We start from the raw sequence: 20,909 nt of genomic DNA, 5'->3' as shown, positions 1-20,909 counted from the left end.
GGGGTGGTCCTGGGAAAGATTTGAGGACGCGGAGAGATGTGCCAGACAAGACGCTTCCTTGCCTACTTCATTGCACGCTGTTGTTTCAGTACACAGTGCTTAGAAATATGGTAGCCATTTTTTCACGACAAAAAAAAAAAAGGTTACCCTGAGCCCTTACGTTTTACTGAATGTAATTCAGTTACTGAATCAATCTCAGAGCCAACTACATTCAGAAAAGAAAAAATAACTGTATTTAAGTCACTTTTAAACGTGATTGTGTTATTTACATTCATTCTTATAAATGAATTCTTATAAATCATTCTTATTCTTATAATCATTCTTATAAATGAAGCTACGATGAGCCACGTTGCTACGCTATTGAGGCCGGGAATGACACTATTATGAAAAAAAGCAAAGCCGAAACAGTATCTTCAGGCCCCTGTTTGAGCTGCCGGATCCGCCGGCACCTGAAGCCCTGTCTCTGAGTTGTTCAGTTACATGATCCAATACAGTTGATTTGCTACTTTTGTTAGGGTTGGGTTTCTCTCACAATTGAATAGATCCAAATTTATAGCTTCTGCACAACAAAGGATCGCATAAACAAGGACGAGGAGGAGATGGCTGGCTTATACATAACAAAGGATTAATTTAACATGCTCCTATAAAGCAATAGGAAAAATACAAAAAGTAATTCAATAAGAAAATTGATAGCAGATATGAATGGACGGTTTACTGAAGAGAAATGCAAGTAGGCAACAAACATGAAAAGATGAGAATTTGATCTTTAATTAGGAAAATGAAAATGACAATTAAATATCCTTTTTCTCGCCGATCAGATCGGCCAGGCAACATTTGCAGGCCTGAGGATAAGCAGATACCCCTCTCAGTCTAACTGAACAGGGACAGACATTTTGCCGGGGGGGGGGGGGGGGGGGGGACTTGGCAATAACTAGCAAAGTAAAATATGAATGCTCATACCTTTTGTGTAAATCAGGATCCAGGCAGAAAAATGAAACCATCCTAATCTGAAAAACAAATAGAATCGGTTACTTAGGAGGGAGAAGAAATGGAGGCCGAGCAGTGCAAAGTGACCCAAACCACAGTGGAAGAAAGCCACTGGCAGCCCTAAGGATAATGAGAAAATAAGGAAGTAGAATTCCTGGAACCCAGGGCCCGGGTGACCAGAAAGAAGATAGTGCCGCGCACGAATCCTTCCTGAAAAGCTGAAGCCACGAAAGACACGCGATTATTGCCAACGGCGAGGCGCAAGAAGGGAAAAAACCAGCGGAAACACTTTTCCCTGGTCGTCCCCCTAAGTGCAGCCAGAACCCCTGGAAATTGTGCAGAAAACAGTCTAAGACTCTGAAAGGTAGAGAGAAGAAGACAGAGCAGCTAGGAACCTCGGGCTGTGAGGAATAACGTGATGGTTTGCTCCCTCGTGGACCCCGGAGAAGGTGCTGGAGAAGCTGGTGATCCGAGATCTCAAGAAAAGCCCGCTTTCTCCAGCTAAAGAACCAGACATGGGGCAGCCTAGCAAGACAGAAAAACTTCCAGACGAGAGCCGCCCCACTCCAGGCAAACACATGGAAAAACCTCAGCCCCACCCCCACCCATGCCCGCAAAGATCAAGCAAGGAACCTGAACTTCCACCCGCACCCAGTAATAGGAAGCCCCCAACCCCCCCTTGGGTGGGGTCAGAGAAGGCAGAGTAGTGAGCCTAGACTTCCAGACTTGCTTGGGGTAACAAGCCCCCACTCCCCCCACCCCACCCCCGCGCCCCGACACAGTGGAGGCCCCTAATGAGATATGCGTGCACCCCCAAGCCAGAGTGCTACGAGCAAAAACTTCATGAGAAGCCAAAACCCTCTCCGCTGAGCAGAAACGAGGCACCCCCTGCCCCAGGATGTCAACGGAGGCCAAGAGGGGAACCATTGTTTCCATCCCAACCTGGCAATCGTGAGTCATTGTGACCGGTGTGATATGGAGAGGCCAAGATCCAGGGTCTCCCAGCCTAACACCCAACAGTCAGGGATTCCGCTGGAAACCGCTCCTCTTGCCAAGAATCTGGAAGGTCTTAACTAGAATGGGGAAAGGCAACAGATGCTAACATCAAGACAGCACAGATGTCGGGATGATCGCGTATTATTTTAAAGCAGCCGTTGTAAGAATGCTCCAGTGAGCAATTACAAACCCACCAGAAACAAATGAAAATAAAGTCTCAGCAAAGACGCGGCAAAGCATCCACAACAATATAGAGAGGAACCAAGCGGAAAGTTGAGGACTGAAGAAAATGCAATAACCAAAACTTTGAAACGCTGAATAGCTGGGTTCAGTTGCAGAAGGCAAGGGAAGGAGGCAAGAACTGGTGAAACGGAAGATAAAACTATAGAGATTTCTTGTTCTGAACAATGGGGAGAAAACAGACTGGAGAAGAAAGAACGCGTCTCCCAGACTCGTAAGGGAAAACTGCAGACTCCAGACCTCTCTTGCCCCCATTGATGGCTGCTTTCCAGGAATCACCACTTCTACTCTTTAGCTGTTTCTCCTCCCATGTTCCTCAGTATTTCTAACTGACATGTTTATGCTGTTACTTGTTTCTCTATTTTAAACCTTGCCTGGGGGTGTCTGGGTGGCTCAGTCGGTTAAGCATCTGAGTTCCACTCAGGTCACGATCTCACGGTCCGTGAGTTTGAGCCCCGCGTCGGGCTCTACGCTGACAGCTCGGAGCCTGGAGCCTGCTTCGGATTCTGTGCCTCCCTCTCTCTCTGCCCCTTCCCTGCTCATGCTCTGTCTCTTTCTCTCTCTCTCTCAACAATAAACATTAAAAAAATGTTAAACATTGCCTGTTGCTCACCTACGATAAACCATGAGGATTTAGGTCACAGACTAGCCAGGCTCATACCTTCACCCTCCCCCATCACCCTGGCAGAGTCAAATCAGGACTCGATGGTGCATAAGGAACGTGTTCGTGTTCACGCTGCCATAATCAGGTAAAAAGCATTCACGGTAGAGCTGTGTAGTGTATACTTTAATGACCTGGCATGTACAACATTTTTTTCCCCCTAGAAACAATTGATCTCTCACCTCCTACGTTTTCTCCATTGCTGTCGCTAACCCATCCCTATGATCCAAGCCCTGCCTATAACCCGCCCCTCAGGAGGCTCACACCGCCAGGTAAGGAGACCTGTTGATGGTTTTCTTGGGCTGCTCTCGAGATCTGCTTCCAAGCAGTGATCCTGCCGTTCCCCCCGTGCTCTGATTCGTCCTGGAGACTCTGCCCCTCCCCCGCCTCTGAAGGATCTCCCACCTCCTTGTCTGGGACCCAGGGTGGCTTTGCTGACCCACCCCTTGCTGGTGCAGCATGTCCTCTGCCCGTGGCTTCCCGAGAAAGGGCACGGAGGAGATGAGTCTCTGCCATCTTGCAGGTGAACGTGCTCATTCTGACCTTGCCCTTGATCTGTGACGTGGCCGTGGTTCACGCTCTACGCTCGGAAGTAGATTTCCCAAGAGGTTTGAAGCCGCTGCTCTCTTCCAGCCCCAGGGTTGCTTCTTGAGTCCTGATCCTGAATTTGAGAGCAACTCCTCTCTGGAGGCTTCTAGGATTTTCTCTTCTTCCCAGATTTGTGTGAATTCGTGACGATGTCTCTGAGTGCTGGGTCTTTTCAAATGAATTGTTCTGAGCGCTATGTGGGCCCAGAAAGCACATCCATCTGCTAGTTGTATAATTAAAAATTAATTGTAGAATTCCAAAAATGACACAAGGGCAAAGTCGCCCGCATCCTAATCTTCTTCCCCCCTGGTAGAGTTGAGCAGATCAGCGTGGCCCCAGTCACCGCCACCACCACCTCCCTGGGTCCGTCCTAGGACATCGGCCGTGGTGCCAAGGACTCTGGAGCCGCCCCTCCAACCACGTCAGCTCGCCAGGAGACGCTCGCAGCCCCGGACGTGTGCCCTGGGCAGCCGGAGGCAGGACAGGCCTGCGCCCCCCACCCGCATGGCCTCTGCCTCAGGGGACCCCTTTCAGGTCCACCTTTGTGGATCCGGAAGCTCAGTCACAGAAAGAGCTTCCCAGCACCTCGGGGCCGGCGTGAGCCCTCCTCCTCTGGGATCAAATCCCTATTTCACCTTCACTTGCTGAGGCCTGGGACCCCTGGGGACACCAGGAGCCAGTGAACCTGCCAGCTGCTCTTGGCCTTGAAACCACAGCCCCTCCCCCTCGGTGTTCTGTCTCCAGCAGGGCTTGGCGGGGGGGGGGGGGGGGCGGGGGGGGACAGGCATCCTGAACCAGATGGAGCCATGTGTCCCCACACAGCATCAGCCTCCTTCTCCAGCCCGGATTTAACTTTCTTTGCTTGAGCTGAGCTCCATCAATAAGCAGACAAGTACGTGGGGGGATCCCTGCCCACCCGGGCTCCCACTCACAGCTGTCAAGACCCGACTGGTTGAGATGACGGGAGATCTCTGACCCTGGGTCGTTTGCATGAGGGCAGAGGACCCTCACTGAAGACACTTCTGCGATTTCCTGCATTCATTTGTGTGCCTGTATTATTCCCTCGTTGATCTCTAAGCTCCACGAAAAGTAACTGTGTGCTTTCAGTTTATCCTCATTCCTGCCCCTCTCGTTCCCTCGAAGACAGGTCTGTGCTTAGTATAAATGCAGCTTCTCAAATCCCGCCCCTGAACATTGAACTTGGGCCCGGGGAGTCCCACATTTCTGCGAGCTCCTCGAGTGAGTCACAAGCACATCTACCTTTGAAACATGTGCAGTAGGTGAGAGACAGATCTGTGTTTCTCTGTGCATGAAAAATCAGACTGGTCCTTCTCTTTTTAAATTTAATCTGTTTACCTTTAATGTAATTATTCCAGTGATTTAACCTTATCCTCCTATTATTGGTTTTCTATTTAGTTCACTTTTCCTCTCCTTTCTTGCCTATTTTGTATTAATCAAGTAGGGCTTTTTATTATCCTAAACTATAAGCTTACATTAAGTTGTCAGTCTTACTTATTCTATTATTCTTTAGTGGATATCCTACACATAACAGCATATATCCTCAACTTACTAGGGTCTACCTTTTTTTTTCAATTTTTTTAATAGTTATTTATTTTGAGAGAGAGAGGCAGAGCACAAGTGGGGGAGGGGCAGAGAGAGAGGGAGACACAGAATCTGAAGCCAAGCTCCGGGCTCTGGGTTGTGTTGAGCCCAACACAGGGCTCGAACTCACGAACTGTGAGATCATGACCTGAGCCGAAGTTGGATGCTTAACCAACTGAGCCACCCAGGCGCCCCAAGTAGGATCTACCTTAACCTACAACTTCACCAGTTGGACAATGGAAGGGCTTTCGAATTCTTTAAAACCATTTAGCCTCCTTCTGCTATTGTGACACCCTTGGCAAGTAATTTAATTCTACATATACTATGAACCTCCACACTTGATTATTATTATTATTGCTATTTTGTGCACTTGTGGTTAATTTAAATGTCCCAATGTATTTACACTTTCTATTGCTTCCCATTTTTTTTTCCCGTATTTTTCATTTCGAAAAATTTTGCCTTCTGTCTACAGAACTCCATTTGGTATGTATCTGACAATGAATTACCTGCTCTTGCTCACGTGGAAACGTTTATTTAGTACTCACCTCCAAAAGATAATTTTAATGGAATGCACTTCTAGATTGACATTGTTTTCTCCTTTTTTTAATGTTTATTTTTTTATTTTTGAGAGAGAGAGAGAGAGAGAGAGAGCGGGAGTAGGAGGGGCAGAGAGAGAGGGAGGCACAGAATCCAAAACAGCTCCAGGCTCTGAGCTGTCAGCACACAGCCTGACACGGAGCTCGAACCCATGAAGTGAGATCATGACCTAGGCCGAAGTCGGACGCTCAACCAACTGAGCCACCCAGGCACCCCTGACCATTGTTTCCTTTCAGGGGTGTGTTTCTTTGTGTTCAGTGTGCTGGGGTTTCTTGCGTCTGTGACTTACCACCTCTCATCAACTTTGGGGAGCCCCCAGTTATGTATCTTCCTATAGCACTTCTGATTTTCTCTTTCCTCTCTTTAGGATTTAAGTTATACATATGTTAGACCTCTTTGCCACTCTCCAAGTGGTTTAATCCTCTTCTGTGTAATTGCAATCCTTTTTTGGTGTCCATGCTTCAATATGGATATTTTCAACAAATCCTATCATCTGCTTTGTCCAATATACTCTCACATCAATCCATTATATTTTTCATTTCAGTAACGGTATCTCCCAGTTGGCAACTGTACATGTGATTTTTTTAAAGATTCCATTTCTCTAATAAAATTCTTGATCTGTTCATCACTTTATTAAATACGTTAATAGATATTTAAGTTTATCTCTGATAGTCTCATTAACCAATCATCTATGAAGTTTTTTCCTTTTTTTTTTTTTTTGTTTTGTTTTGTTTTGTTTTGTTTTGTTTTTCATTTTTCCCCCTTGATTTTGGTTATTTGGACCTCTTTCTAATATATCTAGTAATATTTTTATGAATACTGGCTAGGCATTTTGTGCGAGATATTGTAGTGTTTAGAGATAATGTTATATTTCCTGAGAGAATTCTGATTTACCTTTTTTGTGTGTGAGTGAATACCATGATTCAAGATTGATTTTCTGTTTGTGGCTGTTGTTGTCATTGTGGGTGTTGTTGTTTGAGTAAGTTCCACACCCAGCATGGAGCCCAACCTCGGCGTAAACTTATGACCCTGAGATCAAGACCTGAGCTGAGATCAAGAGTTGGACACACAACCGACTGAGTCACCTACACACCCAAGACCGCTTCTCATTTTTATGAGATCTGGTTTATTTGGGTTTATCCTTACTTCCTAAAATAACACCTTCAACGAACTCAGTAGAAACCATAGTTTATGAAGCCATGGCTTCACCTATTTGGTGATCACTGAACTCCAAGTTCTATGATTACAGCATTGTGATGTTGGTGAAAATTTTGCATAGATTCTTAGACTCTCAGCTGCTCACTTTCTGCTTGTCTTCTGAGTCCCTTGTCTGTCCTTCTTAGGAACCAGCAAACTTGGGGCACCTGGGTGGCTCAGTCAGTTAAGCGTCCGACTTCCCTCGGGCCATGATCTTGTGGTTCACAAGTTTGAGCCCCACGTCAGGCTCTGTGCTGACAGCTCAGAAGCTAGAGCCTGCTTCAGATTCTGTGTGTGTCTCTCTCTGCCTGTCTCTCTCTCTCTCTCTGCCCTCCCCTGCTTGAACTCTATGTCTTTCCCTCTCTCAAAAATAAATAAAACATTAAAAAAAAATTTTTAATAAGGAATCAGCTTATGCTCCAAGAGGGAAAATTCTGCAGAAAATCAGACCCACTTTCATTTTTCTCTGTGATCTTGGGCCTTAAGCCCTGGGTCCCTTGGTAGCCCCCCACTTCTGCTTTTTTTATGTCCTCGGATCAACATCTTTGCTGAAAAGCCCTCAGTTTCTGTGACCCTGGGCCCCTCTCCAAACTCCTCAAAGGGAAAGAAGTGGAGACATTGGACAGGTCTCAGTGCACCTCCCTTCTGTCCGAGCTGTTGGCCCCACAAGCGCTGGCAGCCTCAGGTGCTCTCTGAGCTTTCAAACGGGTCCCCTGGCCACCCGGCGGATTCCTAGTTTTTCTCTCGGGCTTTCTGAAAGATGGAGTTCTCTTTATGAAAGCTGCCCTCTCCCCTGACAGACAAAGGGTAAACGGTGGTAGTAATGAGGGCCCCGTGGAAGCACAAAATAGTGATATTCCAGAGAGGGGCACACTTCAGGGACACCGATACACAGCTTCCAAGTTTGTAACGTGTAAGTTCTATTTTTATAGAAAATTAACAAATGTTTTAAATTTGGTGACTAATTAATTCGAACCACCGTGGAATTCTAGCACAGATATTAGAGCATTGGCTCTGGAAGTCAGACCACCTGGGTTCCAATCCTGCCTGTCCTCCTGCCAAGCAGGCGACCCAGGGAAAGTCGCCTAGCCCATCTTGGCCCGCGTTTCCCCGTCAGTGAAGTGGGAAGAGGTGTATCTAGGTCACGGGTGGGAAAGTGAGACGAGGGAACAGACGCGAAACGCGCAGCAGCGGAGATCTCAAGTCTGGGAAAACGCTCGTCAAACGTACACGACCGTGCACAGGACGGACTCCCTCCGGAAGCTGATTTCAGCCCACAGGCCACCGTGTCTCAGCATCTGCCCCGGTCCAGCCTCCTCTCTCTCCACGCGGGGCACGTGTGAGTCACAGAAAGGGGAAGGGAGCTGCCCGGGCAAACGGACAGCCCCTCAGTCCTAAACCTGGGTCCAGGACTGGAGTTTCCTTTTGATGCATTTCATCAATTAAATCCGCGTGCCCTGCAAGGCGAGCAGCTAATTCCCGCGGGAGGCGGAGCGGTCGAAGCTCCCTCCAACTACAGATGACTCCCTAATTGCCACGACTGCCCCAGTTCGCCGCAGTCATTAGCAGAGGCCCTTGTGCTCCGGCTGAGAGAGGAGAGGGAGGTCCAGACATATCATTGCTCATCTAAATTTTTAATAATGCTCCAATCTTCGGATCACCGGGGTAATCAAACCCAAATTAGCCTGACACTCAGAGCCACGGAATAACAAGGAGAGTGAAAGCGATAATGTTTCTTTAATGAAAATTTCATCAGTGCAGAGTTCTCATGGAATATTAAGGGTCTTGGCCCAGAGCCAGCATCAGAGCTGACTGCTGTGACACTGACCTTTGTCCCTCAGAGGGAGACACAAGTGCAGGGTCTGGCTGGCCTCACCTGCTCCGTGACGACGCAGGTGGTCTTCCTCCAGCTCCCACGAAGGAAGCTCTTGAGCCCGGGGCGAGGGGGCTCAGGCCCCGTCCTCTCCGGAAGGTTCCGCCGGGCGGCTCAGCACCAGCCTGGTCTCCCTGCATCTCGGCCCCTCCCTGCCCTGCCGGCTCCTCCCGAGACGCCCCTCCCCCGACTCACCAGGTGCCCGGTTCTCCAGCTGCTCAGACCAAGTCCTTGGGGTCGTCTTGGCTGGTTTCGTTCGCTCTGTCTCACTGTCCACCCGTCAGCAGAAGCCCAATGTGACCTTCAGATGTGAGGCGGGAGCCGGGCCCTGGGGACCCTGCCCACCCCTCCTCCTCGTGCTCCTCAGGGGCCCCGCAGGCCGTCTGAGGGACACACGCTCGGGCTCAGATCCGCCCTCGCTGGGCAGGCCAGCTCTAGGTCCCGAGATGCACAGAGGACGAGAGTCTGAGTCCTCGTCCTCGTGGCCGAGCTGGAGGCAAGGGGCAGGGGCCCCCTCGGAGCCGCCAGAGGCACCAGCCCCGCCAACCCCGTGGTTCCGGACTTCTGTCCCCCCAAACTGTGAGAAGACCGTTCTCTGTGGTTTGGAGCCCCCGGTTTGTGGCGACTTGTCAAGGCAGCCCTAGGAAACGGATACAGAAGCCAGTAGAAGCTTCTAGGACAGAGCACATGGTCTGACTTCCATTCTGGCCGAGCCAGGCAGTCCGGAGGGACTGGAGGGACGGGCCTCACGGCGTTCTTGCCGAAGAGCCTCACATGTGGGGTTCACCTGCCCCTCAGGCCATTCGACCTGCTCGCGCTCGGGGAGCCTTTCTGGGCCCCCGACCCCTCCCCCCCCCCAGCTCTGTCTCCTCAGAACCCACTGCTTCTCGTCATGTGTCCTCTGGCCTATTTGTGCCACCTGTCCCTACTGTCCTCGGCCGTGTGTCAGGGGAGGAGAAGTCCCGAAAGCCTCCCCTCAGCCGGTGCACACAGCACAGCGGGCTACGCGGGTCCCTCTAACCGAGCAGCAGCCCCGGGGCCTCAGATGTGAAGCAAATCACTTGTCCTCCTGAGACTCGGTTCACGAAATTGCAAAGGGAATGGGTTTGACTAAGCGATTTCCAAGGGCTCCTTCTGACTCGAATGTTCCAGGATTCCAATTTCAGAATTCTTAAGATTCCATTCTATTGTTCTTCCCAGTCCTTCAGTGACTCAACGAATGCAGATCAAGAACCGAATCTGTCCTCAGAGCAGGAATCCAACAGCAGACAGACAGACAGAGGGGGTTCCGGCTCTCACGCGGTTGCCATTCCTGTGGGTGCAAAAGGCGATGAATAATCAATCTCAGATGGAGACAGCTGTGCAGGAAATAGGGACAGGATGTAGGGTGCAGACAGCTTCCGTGGGCAGGTGGTCACAGCTACTATCTGAGGAGGTGACACTTGAGCAGAGACTGGAAGGGCATGAAGCAGCAGGTCTGGGGAAGCAGGGGCGGCACGTGCAAAGGCCCTGAGGCAGGGAGACTTGGGGTTTGCAGGGGGAGCCAGGAGGCCGGTTCACTGACAGGGAGGGAGGGGAGGCAATCGGAGATGATTCCACGGAACCCACAGGAGTCGTGCTGGGCTCTGCAGGTGCAACAGGAAGTGGGGTCCCCTTCCTCCACCGACACATGTACTCAAGGGGACGTGTCTCGTGTGGATCTCACGGGGTTCACTCTCACTCTGGGAGCGTGTAGAGCCTAGATCTGGGCATGGGGCCAGGAGGCCAGCAGGAGGAGCCGTCCGGCTGCGGTGGTGACCCAAGCGAGGACGCGGGTGACGGCAGGGGACAGAGGGGCAGACAGACTGGAGACTAGTTTGAGTTTTGTGGACTGGACGCGGGCCGGAAGAAGAGGGAGGCCCACAGGATGACACGTGGGCAGGTCCCTGGCCTGAGTGACAGGCGTTTGGCGGCCCCACCGACCGAGGAAGGGAACCCGGGTCTCGTGCAGCGCCGTCGAAAACTCCCGGATCTGGAAGCCAGAGTGGCTCTTCCTCCGGAGCAGCTGGGGCGCCTCCCTCAGGCCCGAGGGGGCCGGGAGGCGGTGGGCACCTCGCCAGCCCAGGACCGACCCCGATCTGGACGTGGGGCAGCATGGAGCCCGGTGCCGGGAGGGGGGTGCTGCCCGGGGCAGAGCCAGGCCCCAGACTCACGGAGGAAACTGAGGGGCCGGCGATCACCTGCCACGATCCTCCCGGACCCCCCACCACGGGCAGGGGAGGGGCGTCCTTAGGCGGCGGGTGTGCCCAGAACACCCCACGCCGGCCCTGTGGACGCACCACCCCTGGAAACGGGGAGACGACTCGACCGCAGGAAAACGTCAAGGTTTCAGCCTCTCGGCATCATCGAGGACACGCTCTGCCTTCGTCCGGCTGCTCTGCTTCTCAGAGGACTCGTGCCTTCGCGGCGCTTCTGGGCTGCAGTTTGAGCAAAGGCAGAAAGAGGAACGAAGAGGGGGTGAGAAGGAGGGACGGAGAGAACGGGGACAAAGGAGACAGAGGCCTCTCGGCTCCCAGATGAGGAACGAGAGTCCAGGTGTGTTCAGAGGGGCTGTGGACAGGCCACCAGACGGTCCCCGGCTTCGCTTGTTTACGGTTTTGAGACGTTGGTGTCGCTTGATGGTGGATGCTGGGCCCACATCCCCCTAAGGACCCAGCTCTCCTGCATATTTCGTCCTTGGGGACGCGAGTAACTTCCTCAAGTCGGCACCAGAAACCCCCTCTCGCGTTAAGAACTCCCCGCATGGTAACAGCCCAGACCCGGGGCCCCACTGTGTGCGGGACTCAAATCCTCTGCGCGTCAGCCCAGCAGGCCCTCCCAGAGCTCGGGGAAGGAAGGCCAGCTCTCGGCCCCTCTCCCAGCGGGGAAGGAGTGTGCAGGGACGGGGACGACTTCCCGGGGACTGTGGCCTGGGGAGCAGGGGTGGGGGCCCGGCCCCTGCCCGTCCACCAGCCCCTCTTCCTTCCGGGAGGCCCCCCTGAGGAGCTGGTGTCCCACATTCTGGGCAAACGGACCTTCGCTCCTGGTTGACCTTGGCCTTAGGGGACCTACCTGGATGTGGACAGAGGGTTCCCGGGAGGCAGGGGCCGCCTTTCCTTCATGAGTCCAACTTCTGGGCGGAGCCAGAGCAGGGACCTGGCCCGGCGGAGCTCCGCCTTGGCCCGCAGCTGAGCCCCGGGCGCCGACCCTGCAGGTGCCGCGGCCACCGCCCCCCCCCCCAGCCGCCCACCTGCAGCCTCACAGCCAGAGGGAAGCAGAGGACGGGCGCTGCCCGCGGCGGGGCCTCCCGTGTCGCAGCCACGAGGCCTCCTCAGGAAGCCTCCCGACGGCATCCGGGAGCCCGTGTGTCACAATCGCGGGCCTCCCTGCTGTGGGGAAATCGTACATTTCCCCTGGCGGAAAATAATGAAAACCAAGCAGGTGCATGTGGACCCGTGCCGGGCGGCTTCTTCCCTGTCACGCGTATTCAGTCGCACAAAGGAGGAGTGTTCGTTATTCACATAAGCAAAGTTCCAGGTTCAGGGGAGAGATCATCCTCCACCGTTTTCTAAGGCCTGGCTTTTTGATACTTTCTCTCCTGGGAAGGTTACAATCTTGTGCTCACAACCGTGCCTCCTAACGACCCTGGAGGGAATCATACGAATGTTTGAAGGCCTTTCCTCTCTTCATGTACACATAACAATATGTATTTTCAAGGCCCTTTGTATTCCTTCGAGAAAAAAAAAGAGTTCATAATAGCAGATTTCCCAGATGTTATTGAGGAAGGAGATGGGACTTACTCTTTTTTAAAACAGAATTTGTTTCACAGCAGCAAGAGACAAATAACATAGAGCATGAACAGAAGTGTAAAACAGAAGGAAAATCGCTTTTTTTATATATATAAACAGTAAGAGAACGCATAACAGAACGTGTTCATGGATTCCGAGTCTCGCCAAAATGAAAATCGTTTTTAAGAAAATATTTGAAATATCTCTGGAAACCTGGAGTGTGTCACATTCCAATGTCTTTAGTGGACATGCGGCCATCAGGGAATTAAAGGCAATTTTTAGGAAGGAATGAAAGCTAAAGTAGAGTCGATTTTTGATTCCTTAATGGATGAGAAGAAAACCTTTGGACCGTAAAAAGGAAGTCCAAATAAAATAGTACTCATTTTGAAGTTTCAAAAAAATTAAGATATGATTTTTATTTTTATTTTGTGTCTCTTTTTCTGCCAGGCATTACTAATTATGCATGTTGTATTTATAGAGGCAGGAAGCGGGGGGGGGGGGGGGGGGGGCGCCTGGGTGGCTCCGTTGTTTAAGCGTCCGACTTGAGTGAGCTCAGGTCATGATCTCACAGTCCATGGGTTCGAGCCCTGGGTCGGGCTCTGTGCTGACAGTCAGCTCGGAGCCTGGAGCCTGCTTCAGATTCTGTGTCTCCTTCTCTCTCGGCCCCTTCCCTGCTCGCTTTCTGTCTGTCTGTCTCTCTCTCTCAAAAATAAATAAACATTAAAAAACATTTTAAAAAATATGCTAAAGGTAGGAAGGTGCAGAGAGAACTCACCAGTCCTTGTGTGGCCCTTTGTGGCCTGGCCTTGAAGGTAACACATCAAAACAAGACCGCTCAGATTCACAGAGAAGGGGTACAGACCCACCTCTCATAGGAGTATCCAAAACCGTGCAGCCACGTTTTAAAACTACCGTGCACGATATCAGCATTGCACCCTAAGATTGGCTTTTTCTGTCTTCCCGTTTCGCTCTGTGCAGTCCCCAGACCGCCTCCCTAAACCACCTACCTGCCTACAGGTCCTGGCCTCCAGCTCAGCTTGTGGGGAAACCCCAGCGACGACACTGTCCAGAAAAGCTAAACAGAGTCAATTTTTGATTCTGCTGTTGGACGTCGTGTCGACCCCAGACGACTTGGGACCTCGGGCTTTTTGGATGAGGCGGAGTTTAGGTAGAAAGTGGTTCCACCTTGAACCTGCTTCAGCTGGAACGTGGGTTTTTGTTTGTTTTTCTTTTTGTCTTTGGGAGAAAAGCAAATTCACCCAGGAGTAAATGTCCACATGAACACATGCGCCACTTTCTTTCACAAGATGCTTTATCTTCCACTTTTTAAATCTCTCCTGTGAGTGGCTTCCCGCGTTCCCCGAACGTTGCGTTATTTGGAAGAACTTTTTAATTATGCGGTCATTCTTCCTCAATTTTCTGATGCCTCAGCATGAATCAAAGGGAGGTGACTTGGCTTCATAAGCCCTTCGTCACATGTGGCAGGGTCCGGTCTGGCGCAAGCGACACCTTGTGCGAGCAGTCCCCTTACAGGCAAATCCCGTGAGAGGCGGAGCTGGCTTTCCCTGCCCTTGCTTCCCTGTGCCCCCATCCACCTTGCTACATCCACCTTGAGCACGGAAATCTCAGAGCAGGTCAGACGCAGAGCTGGTGGAGTTCAAAGTATTCGCCATTTACTCAGAACTACGTGCAGGCTCTGATTTTTTTTTTTTTTTTCTCCTTCAGGCTGACTTATTTTATCTTACTCATGAAAGTGATTTTAAAAATTGGTTTGTCGTTGGGGCACCTGGGTGGCTCAGTCGGTTAAGCGTCTCTTGATTTCGGCTCGGGTCCTGATCTCCTGGTTCTCGGGATTGACTCCGCGTGGGGCTGTGCACCGACAGCATGGAGCTTGCTTGGGATTCTCTCTCTCTCTCTCTCTCTCTCTCTCTCTCTGCCCCTCCAGTCCGGCTCATGCACGTGCATGCTCTCTCTCTCTCTCTCTCTCTCTCTCTCAAAAACAAATAAATGAACGTTTTTAAAAACTTGGTTTGTTGTAAGTTAGCAATAGTACCAAAGTACCCAGGACACAAAGACCCCAAACGCTCACCAGGTGGACAGAAGAGGCACAAGACAGGGCGCCCCCATGCTGGTTGGGTTTCCACACAACTACCAACGGCCCTGTGGGATGAGAGGACACTACCTGGTCTACACGTCAGGAAACCTGAAGTTTATAAAACCACATCATGTTGAGTGTTTACTCTGTGTCCAGAAACCCTTCCAGGTGTGTATCAGGTATTAACCCATTCGATCCTTTCAATACTCTCTGAGGAAGACACGATTACCTTCCCCTCGGGGCACAAACAGGAGAAAACCGAGAGCCAGGGCGCCCATGTAACCAGCTGTGGGTGGTGCCAGCTCGCCTTGAACCCAGAACAAGCCATGCCCTGCGGGGCTCGTACGGTCGCCACGGAGCCCTGTCAAGAGGATGACGGAACAAGACCAAAAAGACAGAAGGAACCGCTTGAATTGTGGGGCTGCTTCTGCAAAGAAAACAGCAACCAGTCTCTTGCTGAGGGGACCCTGGTCATCGAAACCCATGCTGCGTTTGTATGGTTATGGAGGTGTTTCCAAAGTCTCCTCAAAATGGTTGCCTTATCTAGATCACGCTTGTACTACGATTTGCTCAACTGTTTCTTTAGTTTTGCTCCCTTTTTTACACAAATAATTGTGTCTGAACAGAAAACGATACCACAATTCTAAAAAAGTAAAACCACTAGCCTTTGCCGTTATAAACTGAAGGTAACTATAAGGAGAACACACGGTTTAAAAAAAAAAAAAAAAAAACTATCCAAATAACGGAAGCTGTACTTCCTATCACAGTGGATATGTAACACCCTTTTGGAAATATTGATTGAGATAAAGGATATTAGGTGTATACATTCTTACTATAGGATACAAAATATGAGTTTCACATTTAAAAAAAATTTTTTTAACGTTTATTTATTTTTGAGACAGAGAGAGACAGAGCATGAACAGGGGAGGGTCAGAGAGAGAGGGAGACACAGAATCCGAAACAGGCTCCAGGCTCTGAGCAGTCAGCACAGAGCTCGACACGGGGCTCGAACTCACAGACTGCGAGATCGTGACCTGAGCCGGAGTCGGCTGCTTAACCGACTGAGCCACCCAGGCGCCCCGAGTTTCACATTTTAATTCGACTCCTTAGGAAATTCGATTACAGTTTTAACTCTGTTCAGAGTTATCCTCGAGTAATCACTTCAAATCTTAATTTCAGAAACTTAACCAGCCAGTAAGGCCAGAATCCAGCAGAGCCCTAAAAAAACAACATGATGCACGAGGCGGAACTGAAAAACCCCCACAGCCTGTTCCCAAGCCCCAGCTGGTCTGCAGCCTGAACCACAAATGACCCGACAAGGCCAGCCAAGATCCGCCAAACCACAGTCAATAGCACAGACGCTTGAGGGTGAATATAAACATGGCCGCTCTAAGTCACTGAATTTTTTTTAAACTTATTTATTTTGAGAGACAGAGAGAGACAGAGAGAGAGAGCAGTGGAGGGGCAGAGAGAGGAGAGAGAGAGAATTCCAAGCAGGCACCGCGTTGTCAGTAGAGAGCCCGTTGTGGGGCTCAAACTCACAAACCATGAGATGATGACCTGAGCCGAAATCAGGAGTTGGACGCTCAACTGACTGAGCCTCCCAGGCGCCCCTAAGTCACTGAATTTGGAGGTGGTCCACATCACTATTGTGGTAAGAACTCATATACCTTCCGACTTAGAAAATGGGCCTTTCCTTGTCTGCCCTTCCTGGAGACCAGCTCCAAAGAGATACTTTGCACCATAGAGAGACAGAAGAGCCAGATGGTGGACACAGGATGAGGAGGGATTTCTCTGGCCACCAATAGGAGGAAACCAAGGTTTTCTCAAGCCTTATGCCAAGTTCACAAACCACTGCCCTTGAGCCACACAGTGTCCAGTGACGGGCCCTTACTGTGGATGACCGAAGGAGAAGACAACGAGAAAGAAAGAGAATGTTCTCTGGCTCATGCCACCCCCACCTTCCTGCTCTTTGCTCCTTAAAATAAATAACTCATGAACACGTTCACCCTGATCATCTGAGACAAGACAGAAATGGGGAGAGAAATGAATGTATCAATTAGGTACCGCTCACAGACCTGCTTCCTTTTTAGTTAGAGACTGTAATTAGAGTTCTGCGGTTTTCAAGTCAGTGAAATGCTAAGGGGAAGCGTGTCAGCTGGTTATAAAGAGATACCCAAAATAACATCACAGGGAATGGATCTTTTGATAAAATATTCCTAAAGGGTTTTAAGCTACATAACATTTTCTACCCCCAAATTGGCAGCTTCAGACCCCAGTTTGCAGACTTCCAGATCTCCGTGCCAGGATGGTTTTTTGATGTCGCAAAATGTGCCTACTGCTTACCTTCTCCCTCCGATGAATTATCTCTTTTGCATTTTACAGTTAATTTTAAACCTGAGACTGAGAACTTTGTTTAGTGCTGAGTCACTGATCCAGGAACGGCCCGATTTCCAGCTCTCTGGAGGCAAAGATATGGGGCCCGGGACCACAGAAAAGCCACAGTCAGCATATTCTTTACGAGACTAACACCAACGAAGCCTGCTGGCCAGACGAATCTCCAGCACGCCCTGAGAACGATTCCCCTTTACAGCTTTTCCTGGTAACAGAGAAAGGGCGGCTTCCTGACCACCTGTCAGAATCTTGACACGTCAAGAAATATTTAGCAAGCGTCCTGGGAATGGTTTAGGGGCCAATGAAAGAAGCACAAGGAGAAATCGCTCCCTTCGGGGAACCTACAGGATTTAGACAAAGACGAGACTTTCAAACCTACAGGAAGGACGTGTGTGTTGTCACTGTGTCAGAGGAACACCTTAAAAATTCAGAAGCCCTGAGCTCTCGCTCCGGAAAAGTGCTTCCATTATACACTGTGTGCTTTACTCAAGTATTCCTGCTTCCCAGCTAGAGCAAAGATGCTGTGAATTCGGAGTCTCATTTTTAGTAGTTTTCACAGCATCTACTGCCTTTTGAACCCGAGATTAAGAAGTCCTCAGAGGCACCTGGTGGCCCGGTCGGTTGAGTATCCAACTTCGGCTCAGGGTGTGATCTCCAGGCTCCTGAGTCCAAGCCCGGCATCGGGGTTGTTGCTGTTGGCATGGACCCTGCCTCGGATCTTCTGTCCCTCTCTCTCGGCCCCTCCCCGCTCATGCCTTCTCTCTCTCTCTCTCTCAAAAATCAATAAACCTTAAAAACAACAACAGCAGCAAAGAAGTCCTCAGCCAGTTCTGGCCCACAACCTGATGGATGATTCTAGAAAGCCCGACAAGAGAGAGCTCCATGTGGGCTGGGAGAGTTCAACAGAAGGAAAAGGCTTTATTTCGCGAGGGATCGTAATGTTCCCTTGCACAGGGGCTGTATTTTCTCAGAAGCTGACATCGCTTTCAGGCGTGAGGCCATGAGTGAAATATGACACGCGTTTTCTGTCAAAGCCAAGGGTGACCCGAACGCAGACCTGGGCTCGGCTTTCAGTTTGTGCCTGGCCAGACGCAGCTGCTGGAGAGGCCCCGTCTCTGGACGTGATCTGTAATCTCGAAGAGAGGAGAAAGGAGCGTAATCTTTCCTTATTAGTATTTGGAGGCCCCGCACATACACACACAGGCTCTTAGACACGTCTCTGCCCTGAATTGATCTGAGCAGAAATCCCAGGGCCGGAGTCTCTGAGGCCACGATAGCTACGGGTGGTGGGCACAGATACACCAGCCAGGGGCCAGCCCCTTCATTTACTTTGTCCAGGCCTGGCGACGGGAGGTATAAGCTGACCACAAACATTAACGCGTGACAAGTAGGCGATGGGACAGCCCACGGCGAGCGCCTGCTGAGCGAGGCGCCGCCTCTACACCCCTGCAGCACTGTTTTCCCCTCCCCACCTCCCTGCCCACCACCCCCAGAGCACCTCCAGGCTCCCCCTCAGATCCCCACCTCCCTCCCCAGCTCCCTGCAGTGCTCTGCAGAGCAGGGGTGAGGGCTGCGGGCTCGGCCTCCCACTCGGTGACCGTGGGGACCTCACCGCCCTCTGTGGTCTCAGTCCCCTCCTCTGTAAAATGGGTGTCCTGCTGGGCACTGGGGGCTTAACTGGGGTGCTCGGTGCTCTGTCCTGGGACCGCACCAGGATCAGCTCAGCCGACCCGAGCTCCGGTCACTTCCTCCAGGGCAGGCTCCCCAGCCCGGCTTTGCTCCCACAGCTCAGGCCTCCTTTCCTGCCCCCACGACACACGTGCTACAGGTTCCTTCCCGTCAGCGGACGTGCACATGCACCTAGACGCACACACGTAGACACACACGCCCCTAGACACACACACCCTTAGACACACACACATCTAGACACACACGCATCCGTGGAGCTTGTAGCCGCCACCATGGACACCGCGGGTCCGGCCGCCTCCCTCCCCCATTGTCACACTGTGCTCTCCCTCCGGGGGTCTCAGCCTCCCCATGACTTCAGGGGCCACGTACAGGCAGGTGACCCCTTCACCACACGCAGCCCAGACTCTCCTCCGGCTTTAGACCTGTGTGTCCACGTGAACGTCCCACGGTCACCCCCAGACGTGGCCCCTCTGGATGTCCCCCCTCACCGGCCAGTGACGCCATCCACCGGGTCCTTGCCGGGTCCTGGGCATCTCTCCTGTCCCCTCCCCTCCCTCGCATCCCAAACCTAATTCCCGCTGCGTCGGCTCCTGGGTATCTCTGGACCCTGCCCCGCCCCCTCCCCCCCCCCCCCCCCCCCCCCCCCCCCCCCCCGGCTGCCATCACCCTCCCAGCTCGGGGGACCGCCTCTCTCACCGCGTGACCGCCTCGCCCCTCTCACGGATCCCCCTGGGCACACGCTCCGCCCACTCCACACCCCCGACGCGGCGACCACGTCCCGCCCCTGCTGAGCATCACGAGGCCTCCAGGCTGCTCCTAAGGACCCTGGGTGCTCCCGGCGTGGTCCCGGGCCCTGCGCCGCCCGCCCCAGCGCCCTCCCCTCCACCGCCTGCCCTCTGCCCTCAGCGTCCTCGGACGTCGCTTCGCCGCCACGCGCCGCTCTCCTTCCCGAGCTGGCTGCACCCTGGTGCCTGCGGGCCTTTGCACGCCGCGCCCCTGCTGGAACCGCCTTCCCTCGCTCTGTTCGGCAGGCAGGGTCCTCGCTGTCCCACCGGCCCCGGCGCAGCGGTCCCGCTCCCCGGAAGCCTCTCTGGGTGGGGGTCTCCTCCTTCCTGCCGTCCAGACTCACAGACCTCCCCCGAGGCGGCACTGCTGCCCCCTGTCGTCGTTCCCGCGAGCAGAGGAGGGTGGCCGCCTGGCCCACTGCCCAGGGCAGCGCCCAGCACGTGCTGGGGGTGGGGGTGGGGCTCAGCACGTGTCCGCTGAACGAGCTAAGGTGTTGTTTCCCACATCTTAGCTCCCCAGCTCATCGTGAGCCTCCGAGAGGAGAGCTGGGACGCCCACTCTCTGGGTCCCCACGTCCCCCGCTCGCGGGTCACGCACGTTTGGCGGGCGATCGGCCAGCTCGGGCCCGCGGTCTCCGCGTTGACTGTTGCCTGCTGCTTGTGCGCAAGGGAAACACCAAGGGCAGCGTCGGACACCGGACAGAAGAGCGACGCACGCGGGGCACCGGGGCGGCCGGCTGAGCGGACGCGAGCGCAGCCCGGTGTCCTGTCCACGTCAGAAGTGATTTAACGAGTGGGGGGCGTCTGGGCAGATGTCACAACCTGTGCCATTCTTTTTCACGTCAGCGCTCCAGACGGTGGGGAGGGGCTGTCCTTCTGCAGCGGGCCCTGCCAGGGAACAGCGATCAGAGAGAAAAATGCTCGCTGCCTCTCTCCAGCTTCTCGAGTCTCGACCGGATCGTTCGGAGATAATTGTCTGTGCGGCGGGGAGGCGCAGGAGAGGCCCCGACGTCAGCCGAGCCCTAGGCCTGCTCGAAAAATATGGGCGCTTGGGTCTGGAGGCGACGGTATTGATTTGTCCTCTGGCTGACGTGCGGGATGTAGAGACATGACTCCCAGGGGATTAACACGAGGCGCCCTGAGTGCCTGGCGGGGCTCTGACTGCTCCACAGACCCGCTGAATCTGGGTCCGGGGTCTTCCTCCTCCCACCAGGGGTCCTCCCCGCAGATGGGGCAAGGATTAGGCCAGTGGCCAACCAGGCACGGGGGCAGGCGGTGATCGCAGACGTCCTGGTGGCCGATACGTCCCCGTGGCTGACCGTCTGCCTGGCCTGGAGGAAAGGGTCAGCCTTCCTGGGTCAGTACCTGCCGCTCGGCCCCCACTCACCCCCACTCCTGT

The 20,909-nt window shown here is 52.7% G+C and overlaps 2 long non-coding RNA genes across 2 annotated transcripts; both read right to left on the bottom strand.

The window, feature by feature from the left end:
• Positions 1-9,612: 9,612 nt before the first annotated feature.
• Positions 9,613-11,978, bottom strand: LOC122236954. Its single transcript, XR_006215134.1, has 3 exons — positions 11,832-11,978; positions 11,060-11,197; positions 9,613-10,053 (listed from the first exon to the last, which is right to left on the bottom strand). It is a non-coding gene; the product is annotated as an uncharacterized LOC122236954 (long non-coding RNA).
• A 5,956-nt stretch (positions 11,979-17,934) lies between these two features.
• On the bottom strand, positions 17,935-20,272 carry LOC122236953. Its single transcript, XR_006215133.1, has 2 exons — positions 20,109-20,272; positions 17,935-18,162 (listed from the first exon to the last, which is right to left on the bottom strand). It is a non-coding gene; the product is annotated as an uncharacterized LOC122236953 (long non-coding RNA).
• Positions 20,273-20,909: the final 637 nt, after the last annotated feature.

Source organism: Panthera tigris, chromosome A3, assembly GCF_018350195.1.
Source record: "Panthera tigris isolate Pti1 chromosome A3, P.tigris_Pti1_mat1.1, whole genome shotgun sequence".
NCBI lineage: Eukaryota > Metazoa > Chordata > Mammalia > Carnivora > Felidae > Panthera > Panthera tigris.
This window is presented reverse-complemented; position numbering and strand designations above follow the sequence as displayed.